Here is a 16,444-nt window from a genome sequence, read left to right as displayed (position 1 = left end):
TCTTGTTCTTTTCTTCTCAGAGAAAACATAAATGTGATTTTCCAAATACAGGCATATCTCGGAGATATTGCGGGTTCGGTTCCAAACTACTGCAACAAAGTGAATATTGCAATAAAGCAAATAACACGATTTTTTTGGTTTCCAAGTGCATATAAAAGTTGTGTTTAGACTACACTCTAGTCGATTAAGTGTGTCATGACATTCTATCTAAAGAAACAACATACATAGCTGAATTAAAAAGAAATGCTACCCATCATCCAAGCCTTCAGTGAGTTGTAATCCTTTTGCTGATAGGGGGTCTTGCCTCAATGTTGATGGCTGCTGACTGATCAGGGTGGTGATTGCTGAAGGTTGGGGTGGCTGTGGCAATTTCTTAAAGTAAGACAACAGTGAAGTTTGACGCATTGATTGACTCTTCCTTTCATGAATGTTTTCTCTACAGCATGTGATGCTGTTTGATCGCATTTTACCCACAATAGGACTTCTTTCAAAATTGGAGCTAATCCTCTCAAACCCTGCTTTAGCAACTAAGTTTATGTAATACTCTAAACTCTCTGTTGTTTTTCAACTATCTTCACAGCATCTTCTCCAGGGGTAGACTCCATCTCAAGAAACCACTTTCTTTGCTCATCCATAAGAAGCAACTCCTCAACCACTAAAGTTTTATCATGAGATTGCAGCTATTCAGTCACATCTTCAGGATCCACTTCTTATTCTAGTTCTCTTGCCCGTTTCCACCACATCTGCAATTACTTCCTCTGCGGAAGTCTTGAATCCCTCAAAGTCATCCGTGAAGGTTGGAATCAACTTTTTCCAAATTCCCGTTAATGTTGTTTTTTTGACTTCTTCCCATGAATCATGAAGGTTCTTAATGCCATCTAGAATGGTAAATTCTTTCCAGAAGGTTTTCAATTTACTTTGCCAGCTCCATCAGAGGAATCACCATCTATGGCAAGTATAGCTTTGCAAAATGTATTTCTTAAATAATAAGCTTGAAAGTCAAAATTGCTCCTTAATCCATGGGCTGCAGAATGGATGTTGTGTTAGCAGGCATGAAAATGACGTTAATCTCATTGTACATCTCCATCAGAGCTCTTGGGTGACCAGGTACGTTGTCAATGAGCAGTAATATTTTGAAAGGAATCATTTTTTCTGAGCAGGAAGTCTCAACAGTGGACTTAAAATATTCAGTAAACCATGTTGTAAACGGATGTGCTGTCATCCAGGCTTTGTTGTTCCAATTATAGAGCATGGGTAGAGTAGATTTAGCATAAGTCTTAAGGGCCCCAGGATTTTCAGAATGGTAAATGAGCATTGGCTTCATTTTAAAGTCACCAGCTGTGTTAGCTCCTACCAAGGGAGTCAGCCTGTCTTTTGAAGTTTTGACACTAAGCAAGGACTTCTCCTCTCTAACTATGAAAGTTCTAGATGACATTTTCTCCCAATATAAGGCTGTTTCATCTGCATTGGAAATCTGTTGTTCACTGTACCCACCTTCATGAATTATCTTAGCTAGATCTTCTGGATAACTTGCTGCAGCTTCTACATCAGCACTTGCTGCTTTACTTTGTACCTTCATGTTATGGAGACGGCTTCTTTCCTTAAACCTCATGAACCAACCTCTGCCAGCTTCCAACTTTTCTTCTGAAGCTTCCCCACTTCTCTCAGCCTTCATAGAATTGATGAGAGTTAGGGCCTGGCTCTGAAATAGGCTTTGGCTTAAAGAAATGTTGTGGCTGGTTTGATCTTCCATCCAGACTACTAAAATTTTCTCCCTATCAGCAATAAGGCTGTTTCTCTTTCTCATCATTTGTGTGTTCACTGGAATAGGACTTTCAATTTCCTTCAAGAACTTTTCCTTTGCATTCACAACTTGGGTAACTGTTTGGTGCAAGAGGCCTAGCTTTCAGCTTATTTCAGCTTTTGACATGTCTTCCACACTAAGCTTAATCATTTCTAGCTTTTGATTTAAAGTGAGAGACATGAGACACTTCCTTTCACTTGAACACTTAGAGACCACAGTAGGGTTATTAATTGGCCTAATTTCAAAATTGCTGGGTCTCAAGGAATAGGGAGGCTGGGTGAGAGGGAGAGAGAGGAGGAAGAGCCAGTCGGTGGAGCAGTCAGAACACACACAATATTTAATGATTAACTCTTACATGGGTGCAGAGAGTGGCGCCCCAAAACAATTACAATAGAAACATCAATGATCACTGATCACAGGTCACCATAACAAATATAATAAGAATTAATAAGCTTGACATATTGTAAAAATTACCACATCATGACTGAGAGACATGAAGTGAGCAAATGCTGTTGGAAAAACAGTGCCAATGGACTTGTTTGACAGGACTGTCACAAACTTTCAATTTGTACAAACTGCATATCTCTGAAGCACAAGAAAGCGAAGAGCAATAAAAGTGAGCTATGCCTGTAATCAATAAATAATTAGACATGATTAATCACTAGAAACTCAAGGAAGCAATGAGTGATAATGGATGAGATCTCTGATACAAGTCAGTTTAGAGGTAACTCTTAATATTTCTCTGCGTCACATCCTGAATAACATGAATTTTTCTAGTGAAACAGACATCACCAGAATATAGCATAAAATACACTCAATTTTTTTTGAAAAATAAAACTTTATGTGTTTATATAGTGTCTGTAGAAATTACTTTTAGGAAAAATATATTAAGAATTTAAAGATTTACTTTAGAAATTTTAGAAAGAATTATTTTGCAAAAATTAAATTGTCTCACAATAATAGCTAGACTCTGAGGTAAATTTTTCCAGTATGTGGATGAGTCCAATGGGACATGTCATAACTGAAAATGTTATGGATGTACTCTTCTGGCAATATAATGTAAAGAGAAGAGTCAGTGTATGTTTTCCCTAAATCGCTTTCTCCACTATTATGCCTGCTAGTAGCAGAATATTCTCTTACACTCAGGTAACAGCTCAGACTTTTGGGGAATAGTTCCTGAGAAAAAGCCAAGAAGGAGACTGATTCTCCAAATAGATCATAGCAAAAAAATTGCAATAGATGCAAGTCAGAACTTCATATTGCGGTTGCTTGAGAGATGGCTACAGTGATTGCAATTGGAGAAGACCTATTTATGATTATTCAGCTGGTCTCAATAATTATTGACTGGTCAGATTGACGTCTGTACCCTATTTTGTAGAGCTGACATCCAATACTGGGCATTCAGAGTCTTCCAGAGCTGTGTTCCTCTGTTCCCTGAGAATGATATAAAAACACTAAAATTAAGGAGAAAGAAATAGAACATAGTTTAGATTTAGTATCATTGCAATCATAGAAAATAAAAGCATTAAAAATATCAAAGTAATATATACCAAATTCAAAATGGTTTGTTACTATGTGACTTTAATTTTATTCTTTATAATGTCCAAACTTTGTGCAATGTTACTTGTAAGTTGATATATACCTCCTTGTTAGTCAATAATGTCTGAATAATAACAACAGTTTTACCTTTCATTAGGAAGGCCAAGCAAATTGTAGTTGAGCTCCACGGGTTCCCCTTCCTCCTTCTGCTCATTTTTCTCTTCCTTCTTCTCTGTCTATTCAACTTTATCAAGATATAACCTACATAATAAGACACATTCATTTAAAGTATACAACTAAATGTGTTTTGAAAAATTTTGGCTGAATTGTAATCCATGTAACCATGAAAGGAACCAGCACCCAGTGAAGACAGAGAATATTACCATTATGTCAAAAAAGGTCTCCATTCCCAAAGGGAAAATGTGTCTGTGGAGATCTGCAAGCTACTGTGAGGACATGGCCTTTCCCTCTCTGATGCCATCCCTATCTCATGTGGCCATGGAAAGCCACAGCAAAGTCCTGAGCAGAGGAGCAACTTCTTTGAACTCAATTAAAGGTTAAGAAAATCAGCAGGTTCAATGAAATATCATGATGCTCCCTCCTCCAAGTTCATGAGAGTAAAACCTGCTTTGTGTTGGAAGGGAGAATTTGTTGGGAATGTATAAAGATAACAAACGCTGACAGTTCATGGAAATGTCAATTAAAGCTCTACCTAGAGCCTTTCTAAACAAAATGATTAAAGAAAATTCAAGAAAAGAACTGAAACGTTTTAGTGAGTTTTTCTTTCTATCACTCTTCTTGTTTTTTTTAAGTTTACCTCCGTGTAGACTGTATTTTTCCTTTCATTTTTGATATTGGCTAAGGTTATTTTTAGAATCAAATTTAGGTTTTGTTTTGGTTTGGTTGTTTTTTTTTTTTTTTTAAGATTTTATTTTTCCTTTTTCTCCCCAAAGCCCCCTGGTACCTAGCTGTGCATTTTTAGTTATGGGTCCTCAACTTCAGATTTTTAACGTTTCTGTTTAAGCCTTTTATATAATCAAAGTGTCACATTTAAAGTACTCTCTCACTGTTTATGTGATAGTATCATTTGAATTGACTTCTTGATACCACTACTTTATGTTTGTCAAAATTGGCTGGGGCTAAGGTCTTAACATCCCTAGAAGATCCTTTGAAGATGACTTCAGCAGGATGAGATGTTGTGATTATGAATATACAAAGGAAAATGGAACTTTGCATAGGAAATTTTCTACATTTAGATTAGATAATTATTTCTTGTAAATATTCAAGGCAAAAATAATTCACCGGATGATTACAATACTCTATTTTGTTCATAAATGTGAACTGTTTAAGACATATCAAGAATTAACTTCTAGAGGCATTCAGCATAAGTAATATTAAGAATTTACCTTTTGAATTGCTTTTGATATATATATATCTCATATGTATTCATTTATTCATTCTATAAACACGTGTTGAACAAATCTATTAAGTTTTCTCAAATGTATTATTTGGTTTAATCCTCACACTAAACATGAAAAAACACTAAAGAAACATTTTAAAATTTGCTTAAGGTCACAAAAAATTCATGTCACACAAAAATCAAGGAGCAACAAAGCTTGAAGTCTATTTCTCTAATTCTAATTTTGACATTTTTTTCCCTTATTGCAAGCCTCTTATTAAGTCTTATTATAAATGCATTTGAATCAGATAATGCAGTTAAAAATATAATCTTGGATGCATAGATCTTCTCAAGGTTCTTAATTCTTAAGTATTTTAAGAGCAATGATTTCTCTGTTAAACTTGACTACACAGCCAGTGTTGTTCTTGTGCAAATTGAATACCTATAAATTTTACAGAGTAATTCTGATATGTATATACAATTGCAATACCTCCATGCAGGTATTTCCAATTCCAGCCACATCTTTATTACCCTATGACCTTGAGCAAGTCATAGAAGTTTTAAGGAAGACAAAATCTACAATTAAACAAGACCAAGGATATTTAGAATTGGACTCTACATTTCCAGCCATGTGAGTGGATGCCATATGAGTAAAAAAATGCCATTAGAGTTATTAAAAATACCATATCAATAAGGAAATGTGATTTAAAGCCTCTGATTTTAAATTTTCAACAGCTTCCATGTCCCCCTAGCCTTCTTTACTAAATAATGCTTTACCATGGAAAAACTTCCTAATGTTGTTCTGACACTAAGCCACAATTGCTGCATTTCTCAGCCTACACTCTTAGTAGAAAATCCTAAAGTTCAGAAAAAGAAAAATATTATCTCCAAAGACTGGCTAAACAATTTATTATCTTAACATTTATTTTGCATGTAAAAATTTTGAGGAAAATTTACTTATACATTCAATTAATTATTTACCAAATATTACTGAGTGTCTAAAGTGCTGGGCTCTGTGCCAAGACCTGGATATTAAACAACGTATATATCCCAGCCCCTGTCCTTCAGGTTATTAAACACAGTATACTTACAAATGCTTTTAAACACATCCAAGTGACATTTGCATTTAGTGCAGTGATTTTAACAGAATAAAATGAAGAAAAGTTATAGAATTTTACCCATTTGGAACCCTTCATTCTTCCAATAATTTGGAGAGAAAGAATTTCAGTGAAATTATTTCTTACTTATAAGAGACTATATTTCCAGCCAAGAAAGACTGGTACTGGACTAACAAACAATTGTAAAATGGACAAAATCTCTGCAGTAACTGCTTTTAGGCATTGGGAAATTGGCCAACCTAGGCTTCAATTTGGGGTAAAAGGGAAACTTACAGGATGAGCACTATAATTGGTCAGGTTCTCTGCCTCGGGAATATTTCCTAACCAATGGCTGTGATCCTTCTGAGCTCAGGAAGCAAATATCAGCAGTCAGAATCATTGAAGGGGCTAGAATGGGAGGCCAAGTATGGAGGAGAGGACTGGGTAGAGATTGAGATCCAGAAGAATGTGTGGGGGCTCCCCTAAGAATCCTTTGCTGAAATTTGAGCTATGCATGCTCAAGGTGAGACCAAGAGAGAGGTAATCCAGAGCAGGTGCTGTGGGGTTAGAGCAAATTACAGATATTTGAAGTTGAGCAATGCTTGGAGATATTAAATTTCCATCCCATTCTGAGTGGAGAGAACTCATTATACCCAGGATATTCAAGAGAGAGGAGTGAAAAAAGAGAGCCTTAAGAGTAAGGAACTTGAGATCTTGTCAAGAAGCTGACATAGGCAGACTCTGAACTTACCTCCCTCTACAAACACAACCAGGGTACAATTATTCTTGGAAAAATTACCCTGGAGATAAAACTGAAAACTGAATAAAAAGAACCCCCACAATAAGGGACAGTCCTGATAGAGGTGAAAGAGGCAGAAATTCCTTCCAGAGAGATAAAAGCCACCTTCACAAGCCATGGAGCTTCACAGTGAGCCATCCTAAGGTACACAGCCCTCCCTGGAGGAGTTGGGACCTGAATGGGGGCATGTTACCACTATGAGCATCCGTCAGACTCAGCACAACTGAGATGAGTGCCCTACTATTTGGCTTCACTGACTATTAACTGCAACAGGGAATACCCCCAGAAAAGCTATCAGATGAAAGCCAAAAATCCCAGGTCTTAAAGGGCCCATGCACAAATTCACCCATCTTACAGAACAACCTAAAATCACCAAAAAGAAAGCTGTTTGGTCCTTTGGTGAAAAGAGACTCACCTGGTAGGCTCTGAGTGCATCTCAGTGAGAGGTCAGACCTCTCCAGAGACTAAGATGTTTGTGGCAGCCATTGTTATGACATAGCACAGGCATGCTGGCAGACATCATTGAAATTCTTCCTCTGGTCTGATAGCCCAGGGATCTGTGACACTCACTAGAGCACAGATTTAATCCAGTTCAGCCAGGGCAGGCAGCCTGCCCTAGGGACCAGTCCCACCCAACAGCAAGCCCTCAGGCTACTTGTCAGCCTGCATAGACTGGGTGCCTTGATCTTCTACAGGCAGGTGACTGTGACCACTTCTGTGGGGCAGGGCCTGTGTGAGGACCAGGTGAACTGTGGGGAGTGGTGATGGAGAGGTGGGGGCCTCTGCAGTGGGGCAACTGGGTACCCTCCAGGGGGTTGGGAAGTGTGCAGGGACCAGGGCTGTGTTGGTGGTGTGTGTGGACCTGTGGGGGGTGGGGCTTATCAATGGCAGAAGATATGTGCTTCACAAACAGCCACAAAGAGGATCTGCCCCACCTTTCAAAGCTGGAAATGATTGGATGCTCCTGCGCATAGGGCCAGTCACACTTAGCTACAATTCTAAGAGAGCTGACAACAGCTTTTCAAGCCTGAGGCCTACAGCAGCTGTAGGTCCCTGAGCCTAGCAACCAGCTACACCAGGTATTTACTCAATTATCAGGAAAACTGCAACTATAGTGTGCTATTAGACCTTGTAGCCAATGGTGCTGGGGATTCCCAAAACCAATTTACAAACAGCTGGCCAAGGAGGGAAAGACTAGACTTCCCTGGGTACCTGCAGTTAAGAGCAACCCTACCACAACAGAAGGACACAAGTAGCCCACACAGGGGTCACTCCTGGATCATCTTGACTGGTGAGGAGAGGAAGCACACTGCTGGGCCTCAAAAGGCATCTTCTCCAAGATCAGGAGACATAGCTGACTCGTGTAATACATAGATAAAAGCAGAAAGAAAGAGGCATAATGAGGAGGCAAAGGAATACATTCAAAGCAAGGAAACATGACAAATTCCCAGAAAAAGAACTAAATGAAATAGAAATAAGCAATCTACCTGCCAAAGAGTTCAACCAAAAACTCATAAGGATGCTCACTGATATTTGGAGAAGACCAGATGAACACAGTGAGAATGTCAACAAAGAATTGGAAAATATAACAAAGAAACAATCAGAAATGAAGAATACAATACTGGAAATGAAAAATTCACTAGAGGGAGTCACTAAAAGAGTAGATGATACAGAAGAACAGATCAGGGAGCTGGAAGAAAGACTAGAGGAAATCACCCAAGCTGAACAGATAAAAGGAAAAAGAATTAGACAAAATAAGAAGAGTCTAAGGGAACTGTGGGACAATATCAAGCATGCTAACATTTATATTATAGGTGTTCAAGAAGGATAAGAGACAAAGGGACAGAGAATTTATTTGAAAAAATAATAGCTGAAAACTCTCCTAACCTAAGTAAGGAGACAGACGTCCAAGTACAGGAAGCACAGAGAGCACCAAACAAGATGAACACATACAAGCCCACACCAAGACAAATTATAATTAAAAGGTCCAAAATTAAAGATAAAGAGAGACTCCTAAAAGCAGCAAGAGAAAAGCAACAAATGACATACAAAGGAAAGTCCATAAGGCTATTGGTGGACTTTTCAGCTGAAATCCTACAGGGTAGAAGAGAGTGGCATGACATATTTAAAGTACTGAAAGGAAAAAACCTACAGCCAAGAATACTTTATTCAGTGAGGTTATCATTCAGAATGGAAGGAGAGATAAAGAGCTTCCTAGACAAGCAAAAATTAAAGAAGTTTATCATCAAGAAACCAGTTCTAAAAGAAATGTTGAAGGGACTTATTTAAGTGGGAAAGAGAAGACCACACATAGGGATAAGAAAATTACCAAAAAAGAAAAACAACAACAGCAACAACCAGGCAATAAAATCACTGGTAAAGGCAAAAATACAGTAAAGGTAGCAGATTAACCACCTATGAAGATAATATATAGGTTAAAGGACAAAAGTACTAAAATTACCTATTTCAATGATAAAAGGGTAATGGATAGACACACAAAAAACAAGAGATTAGATATAATTTAAAAACATAAAATGTAGGCGGAGGGATGTAGAAGAGTGGAGCTTTTAGAAAGACGTCAAGCTAAAGAGACTATCAACTCAATATAGATTGCTATATACGTAGAAAATTCTATGGGAACTTCATGGTAATCACAAATAAGAAACCTAAAATAAGAAAAAAAATAAGTAAGAAGAACGAAATCAAACATATTACTAAAGAAAGCCGTCAAGCCACAAGGGAAGAAAGCAAGAGAAGAAGAAAGATACAGAGAAGAACTACTAAAACACTCAGAAAAAAAGTTACAAAATGGCAATAGATACTTTTTTATCAATAGCTGCTTCAAATGTCAATGGACTAAGTGTTCCAGTCAAAAGACATAGGGTGGCTGATTGGATAAAAAAAAAAAAAAAAGTTCATATATGTGCTGCATGCAAGACACATACTTCAGACCTAAAGACACTCACAAACTGAATGTGAAAGGATGGAAAAAAGATAATCCATGCAAATGGCAAATAAAAGAAAGTGGGGGTAGCAATACTTATATCAGACAAAATAGACTTTAAAACAAAAACTGTAACAAGAGACAAAGAAGGGCACTACATAATGATAAAGGGAACAATCCAACAAGAGACTATAACACTTGTACACATCTGTGCACTCAACATAGGAACATCTAAATATATAAAGCAATTATTAACAGCCTAAAAGGAAAAATATTATTAGGGGACTGTAGCATTCCACTTACACCAATGGATAGATCACCCAAACAGAAGATCAATCAGGAAACATTGGCCTTAAACAGCACACTAGACCAGATAGATTTAGTAGATATATATAGAACAATCCATCCAAAAACCACAGAATACACATTCTTTTCAAATGTACATGGAACATTCTCCAAGATTGATCACATATTAGGCCACAAAACCAGTCTCAATAAATTTAAGAAGGTTGAAATAATACCAAGTATCTTTTCCGACCACAAAGGTATGAACCTAGAAATCAACTACAGGAAGAAAATCAGAAAAGCCACAAAAATGTGGAGATTAAAGTAAATGCTAATGAACAACGATTTGGTCAATGAAGAAATCAAAGGCAGCACCAAAAATACCTGGAGACAAATGAAAATGAAAATACAACATGCCAAAATCTATGGGATACAGCAAAAGCAGTTCTAAGAGGGAAGTTTATAGCAATTCAGGCCTACCTCAACAAACAAGAAAAGCCCAAAATAAACCATAATGAAAACAAGGGCTGGTTCTTTGAAAAGATAAACAAAATTGACAAACCTCTAGCTAGACTCACCAAGAAAAAAACAGAGAACAATCAAATAAATAAAATAAGAAATGAAAGAGGAGAAATTACAACAGACATCTCACAAATACAAAAGATTATAAGAGAATACTATGAAAAGCTATACGCCAACAAATTGGATAATCTAGAAGAAATGGATAAATTCTTAGAAACATACAACCTTCCAAAACTGGACCAAGAAGATGTAGAATATTGGAATAGACTGATCACCAGTAAAGAGATTGAAACAGTAATCAAAAACCTCCCAAAACATAAAAGTCCAGAACCAGATGGCATCCCTGGTAAATTCTACCAAACATTCAAAAACCACTTAAAACCTATCCTTCTCAAACTCTTCCAAAAAATTGAAGAGGAGGGGAGGCTGCCTAACTCATTCTATGAAGCCAACATTATTCTGATACCAAAACCAGACAAAGACAACAGAAAAAAAAAGAAAATTACAGGCCAATATCACTGATGAACATCCATGCAAAAATCCTCAACAAAATACTAGCAAATCAAATACAACAATACATTAAAAAGATCATATATCATGATCAAGTGGGTTTTATTTCAGGGATGCAGGGATGGTTCAACATCCACAAATCAATCAACGTGATACACTACATTAACAATATGAAGAATAAAAATCACATGATCATCTCAATAGATGCAGAGAAAGCATTTGACAAGATGCAGCATCCATTTAAGACAAAGACTCTAAATAAAATGGGTATAGAAGGAAAATGCCTCAACATAATAAAGGCCATATATGACAAACCCACACCTAATATCATTCTCAATGGAGAAAAACTGAAGGCTATGCCTCTAAGAACAGGAACCAGACAAGGATGCCACTTTCACCACTCTTATTTAACATAGTATTGGAAGTCCTAGCCAGAGCAATCAGGCAAGCAAAAGAAATAAAAGGGATACAAATTGTAAAAGAAGAAGTGAAACTGTCACTATTGGCAGATGACATGATTTTATATATAGAAAACCCTAAAGATTCCACTAAAAAACTTTTAGAAATAATACATGAATAGAGTCAAGCCACAGGATACAAAATCAACATACAAAAATCAGTTGTGTTTCTATACACTAACAACGAAGTAGTAGAAAGAGAAATTAAGAATATAATCCCATTTACAATTGCAATAAAAAGAATAAAATATCTAGGAATAAACTTAACTAAAGAGGTGAAAGATCTGTATACCCAAAACTATAAAATATTGTTGAAAGAAATGAAGAAGACACAAAGAAATGGAAAAATATTCTGTGCTCTTGGATTGGAAGAATTAACATTGTTAAAATGTCCATACTTCCTAAAACAATCTATAGATTCAATGCAATCCCAATCAAAGTTCCAACAACATTTTTCACAGAAATAGAACAAAGAATCCTAAAATTTATATGGAGCAACAAAAGGCCCCAAATACCAAAAGGAATCCTGAGGAAAAAGAACAAAGCTGGAAGTATCACACTACCTGACTTCAAAATATACTATAAAGCCATAGTAAACAAGACAGCATGGTACTGGCACAAAAACAGACACACAGATCAATGGAACAGAATCAAGAGCCCAGAATTAAACCCACCCATTTATGGACACCTAATTTCTGACAAGGGAGCCAAGAGCGTACGATGGAGAAAGGAGAGTCTCTTGAATAAATGCTGTTGGGAATACTGGACAGCCAGGTGCAAAAGAATGAAAGTAGACAATTATCTTACACCATGAACAAAAATCAACTCAAAATGGATTAAAGACTTGAATGTAAGACCTGAAACCATGGAACTTCTAGAAGAAAGCATAGGCAGCATGCTCTTTCACATAGGTCTCAGCAGCATATTTTCAAGTTCCATGTCTGATCAGGCAAGGGAAACAAAAGAAGAAACAAACAAATGGAAGTACATCAAACTATAAAGCTTCTGCACAGCCAAGGAAACCATCAACCAAATGAAAAGGCAGCCTAACAATTGGGAGAATATATTGGCAAACCATATATCAGATAACGGGTTAGTATCCAAAATATACAAAGAACTCATACGTCTCAACAACAAAAACACCAACAACCCAATTAAAAAATGGGTGATCTGAACAGAGATTTCTCCAAAGAAGATATACAGATTGCCAACAGGCATATGAAAACATGTTCAAAATCATTAACTATGAGGGAAATGCAAGTCAAAACTACAATAAAATATCACCTCACTCCAGTCAGAATGGTTATAATTAACAAGAGAGGAAACAAGTGTTGAAGAGGGTGTGGAGAGAAGAGAACCCTCGTACAATGCTGGTGGGAGTGTAAACTGGTGCAGCCACTATGGGAAGCATTATGGAGTATCCTCAGAAAATTAAGAATCGTTCTGCCATATGATCCAGCTATTCCACTTCTGGGTATTTATCCAAAGAACTTGAAAACACTAATGCATAAAGATACATGCACCCCTATGTTCTTTGCAGCATTATTCACAATAGCCAAGACTTGGAAGCAACCTAGGTCCCCATCAACCAATGAATGGATAAAGAAGATGTGGTATATATACACAATAGGATACTACTCAGCCATAAGAAATGATGAAATCTGGCCATTTGTGACAACATGGATGGTCCTTGAGGGAATTATGCTAAGTGAAATAAGTCAGAGGGAGAAAGTCAAATACCATGTGATCTCACTCATAAGTAGAAGATAAAAATAATGACAAACAAACACATAGCAACAGAGATTGGATTGGTGGTTACCAGAGGGGAAGGGAGGAGGGAGGAGGGCAAAAGGGATGATTCGGCTCCCATGCATGGTGATGGATTATAATTAGTCTTTGGGTGGTGAACATGATGTAATCTGCACAAAATTCAAAATATATTACGATGTACATCTGAAAGTTATGTAATATTATAATCCAATGTTACTGCAATAAAAAAATTAAAAAGAAAAGAAAAAAGAGGGGCCGGCTCTGTGGCCGAGTGGTTAAGTTCGCGCACTCTGCTGCGGTGGCCCAGGGTTTGGATCCTCGGCGGACATGGCACCTCTCGTCAGGCTACGTTGAGGTGGCGTCCCACATCCCACAACTAGAAGGACCTGCAACTAAGATATACAACTGTGTTCAGGGGAGGTTGGGGAGATAAAGCAGAAAAAAAGAAAAAGAAAAAGAAAAAAAGATTGTCATCAGTTGTTAGTCCAGGTGCCAATCCTTAAAAACAAACAAACAAAAAAGATTGGCAACAGTTGTTAGCCCAGGTGCCAATCTTTAAGGGAAAAAAAAGAAAAAAGAAAAAAATTTTAAAAACTATAAAAAAGTAATAATCATACCTACTTCATAATGTTATCTTGAGGATCACGTGAATCAATATGTGGACAGCCTTACATCAATGCCTGAAACGTAATAATATATAAATGTTTGCCAGTGTCGTTAACTATTGCAATACACATGTGGAGGGAAGAGAAAACAAGAGTAAGAGGGAGGTAAGATGGGAAGGAGGAAGAGAAGGAAAGAGAAAACAGCGTTCCTTTGGGTTGTGATCTTAGTCTAAGCTAAAGGAAGACTCACACATACTGGTGGGAGGATCAATATATTTTGCTGGAATTGGTCTCAATTTTCCATTTTTTTTCTTTTAAAGAATGTGTCCAGGCTTCTATAAGGTGTCTTAAACATCGAAGGATAACTAATTAAAAGAGTCTGTTAGATTCTCTTTTTAAGGAAGTGTGTTTATTACATCAGAGCAATGGTGGGTGATACATACTAACAGTGCTGTCATATATAAATGGATTATAACTCTGATCAACCCTCAGAAAATATGTCTAATTTAGGTTGAGAACAAAAAAGAAAATAAAAGCGTAAGGAACTCATCCCTTACCTCTGAACCCATGGTCATGGTGCCTAAACTCTGCATACATGGCTATTGTGAGGATTAAATGAGGTTGTATCTGAGAGGATTCTGAAGAGTGATGGATAAATACCAAGTGAATGTAAGTGTTTCCCATCAATTTTATTACGTTTTTTGTCCCCCCTTCTGCATGGATCATAAAGAGGTTTTGCCACACCAGGTTCTCTTAGGCTTCTGAATTTTACTTTGGTTCTTTGGGCTCTGAAGGGCACTGGTGTCTGTGAGCAGAGGTCAAACCAGGTGCAAAGAACCTAGATTCTAGGTACCAAATATCAGCCAAAAGATGCCAACAGTAACTACTTGTCAGATCCATCTTAAAGGTAGGCCAGAGTAAGAGTGGGCTTCTGTGGGAGTCTACAGGCATTGTTTATTGTCACGTATAAGACATTGCTTGAGGCTAGAGATCTTATTATATGAGAAGTGGATGAAAGCATTGGAAATATGGTTTTTAAATATTAGTGCGACTAGATTTTAGACCAATGCTGTGATATCCTAGGAAATCAGATTCTAAGACTTTTTTTCAAAATATACTTGAATTTTAAGAAAACCTCCCATTTCTTAAAGCACATAGATAAACTTCTGCTGCCTACAGTATATCTTGGCCTCGACTTTTAAACATAAACCTGATAAATGTGTCTGTTGACCTCCAAATTACTCAGGTACAGTAAAAGGCACATGAAAGACAAAACTGGACTCACGTGACTATAATCGTGGGCCCTCCAGGACCAGTTGAACTGACCCTGTCTTATCAACAGAGTAATTAATGGTGGTTTTTCAGGATCTGAGACCCATTGGCCAGTTCAGGCTGGTTGAGACCACCAACTCATCAACTGGGTCTGTGCGAATGCTTGATAAGTGACCTTTTTGACATCCAGGAGCTAAAAATTCCACCCTCAGATCATGGTAACATTCATGGTTCATTTTGTGAACATGTGACCTTTGAAGAGGCATGAAGCTTGACTACACTTGCGCAGATCGTCAATTACCTTACTTCTCCTTCCCTCCAATCATTTATCTCCACACTTCAGACCGCCCTGCCCTTCATCCTATAAATTGTGCCCAAAGCCCTGGATTGGGGAGACAGATCTGAGGGCACAGGCCCCCTGTCTCCCTGCAGATCCGTATCACAGAATAAAGCTGATTTCTTTTTCCAAAAGTTGATGCCATAATTAACTGTTTTTTATGCACATTGGGCAAGAGAACCCCAATTTTGTGCGGTAATGTGACTATAAAGGAAAGTAAAGTGCTGTAATCTCGTATACCTGTAATTTTCACAGCAAACCTAACTTCTTCCAAAGCCAATTCTGCCTTTATATGTAATCTTAGAGGTTTAGGGAGGAAAATCTCTTCTTTTCAAGTCACTTTGGGAGCATTTATTCTACCACACAAAGGCATTAATACTTCCCCTCTTGACCTAAAAGAGTGAAAGCAGTTTGCAAAAGCAGCCAATTTACAGCCCCTCAGGCTCAGAGCAAATCTGACTTCTCTGCTAGTGCCCTGAAGCTCATTTTTAATTATGGGCCTTGAGAAAGTGTAACTGGCAAAGCTGAATTAGCAATCTCTTCCTTAGATTTGCTGTGTGGTGTAATTCCCAGTCGCTTCTTTATTGGCTCCACACACAATTGGAAATCGTGTGGAAATTTCTCCTCTTTGTTTAAGCAAAGGACAGCTAGCTTTCTTCCTCTGCCATGCATCACAACTTGTTTCCATAGCAGCCACTGTGGGGAATGAAAGGGGCTTACATGATACTCCTGTAGGTGAAATCTGAAGAATAAAGCATTAATGTTCATATGCACAAGAACAAGAATTGCTTGGATACATTTTCTGTAAAGATAGGGCCTATGTTCTCTTTATATAACAAGGTGTTAAGCCGTTTAACAAAGGCTTTTACTAAAGCTGTGCTCTGACTCGACTTTATTTTCCTGCCAACACTATGATCCTAGGAGGGTAGCAATTATTCTACAAAGGTGCAGAGAATCCTAACCAAGATCATGCATTTGTACTTACCTTTTATACTAGAGTCCTTCATATCCTCCAAAACTAGTTCTGCCCAAAAGTACACATCAGAGTTCAAAAGAAAAACCTATCACATTTGTGCTAATTAGGCTACGAAGGTACCCCTTTT

The 16,444-nt window shown here is 37.5% G+C and overlaps 1 pseudogene; it reads right to left on the bottom strand.

Moving 5' to 3' along the window:
- Nucleotides 1-246: 246 nt before the first annotated feature.
- Nucleotides 247-14,307, bottom strand: LOC139083479 (tigger transposable element-derived protein 1-like; annotated as a pseudogene).
- Nucleotides 14,308-16,444: the final 2,137 nt, after the last annotated feature.

Source organism: Equus przewalskii, chromosome 1, assembly GCF_037783145.1.
Source record: "Equus przewalskii isolate Varuska chromosome 1, EquPr2, whole genome shotgun sequence".
Classification (NCBI taxonomy): Eukaryota; Metazoa; Chordata; class Mammalia; order Perissodactyla; family Equidae; genus Equus; species Equus przewalskii.
This window is presented reverse-complemented; position numbering and strand designations above follow the sequence as displayed.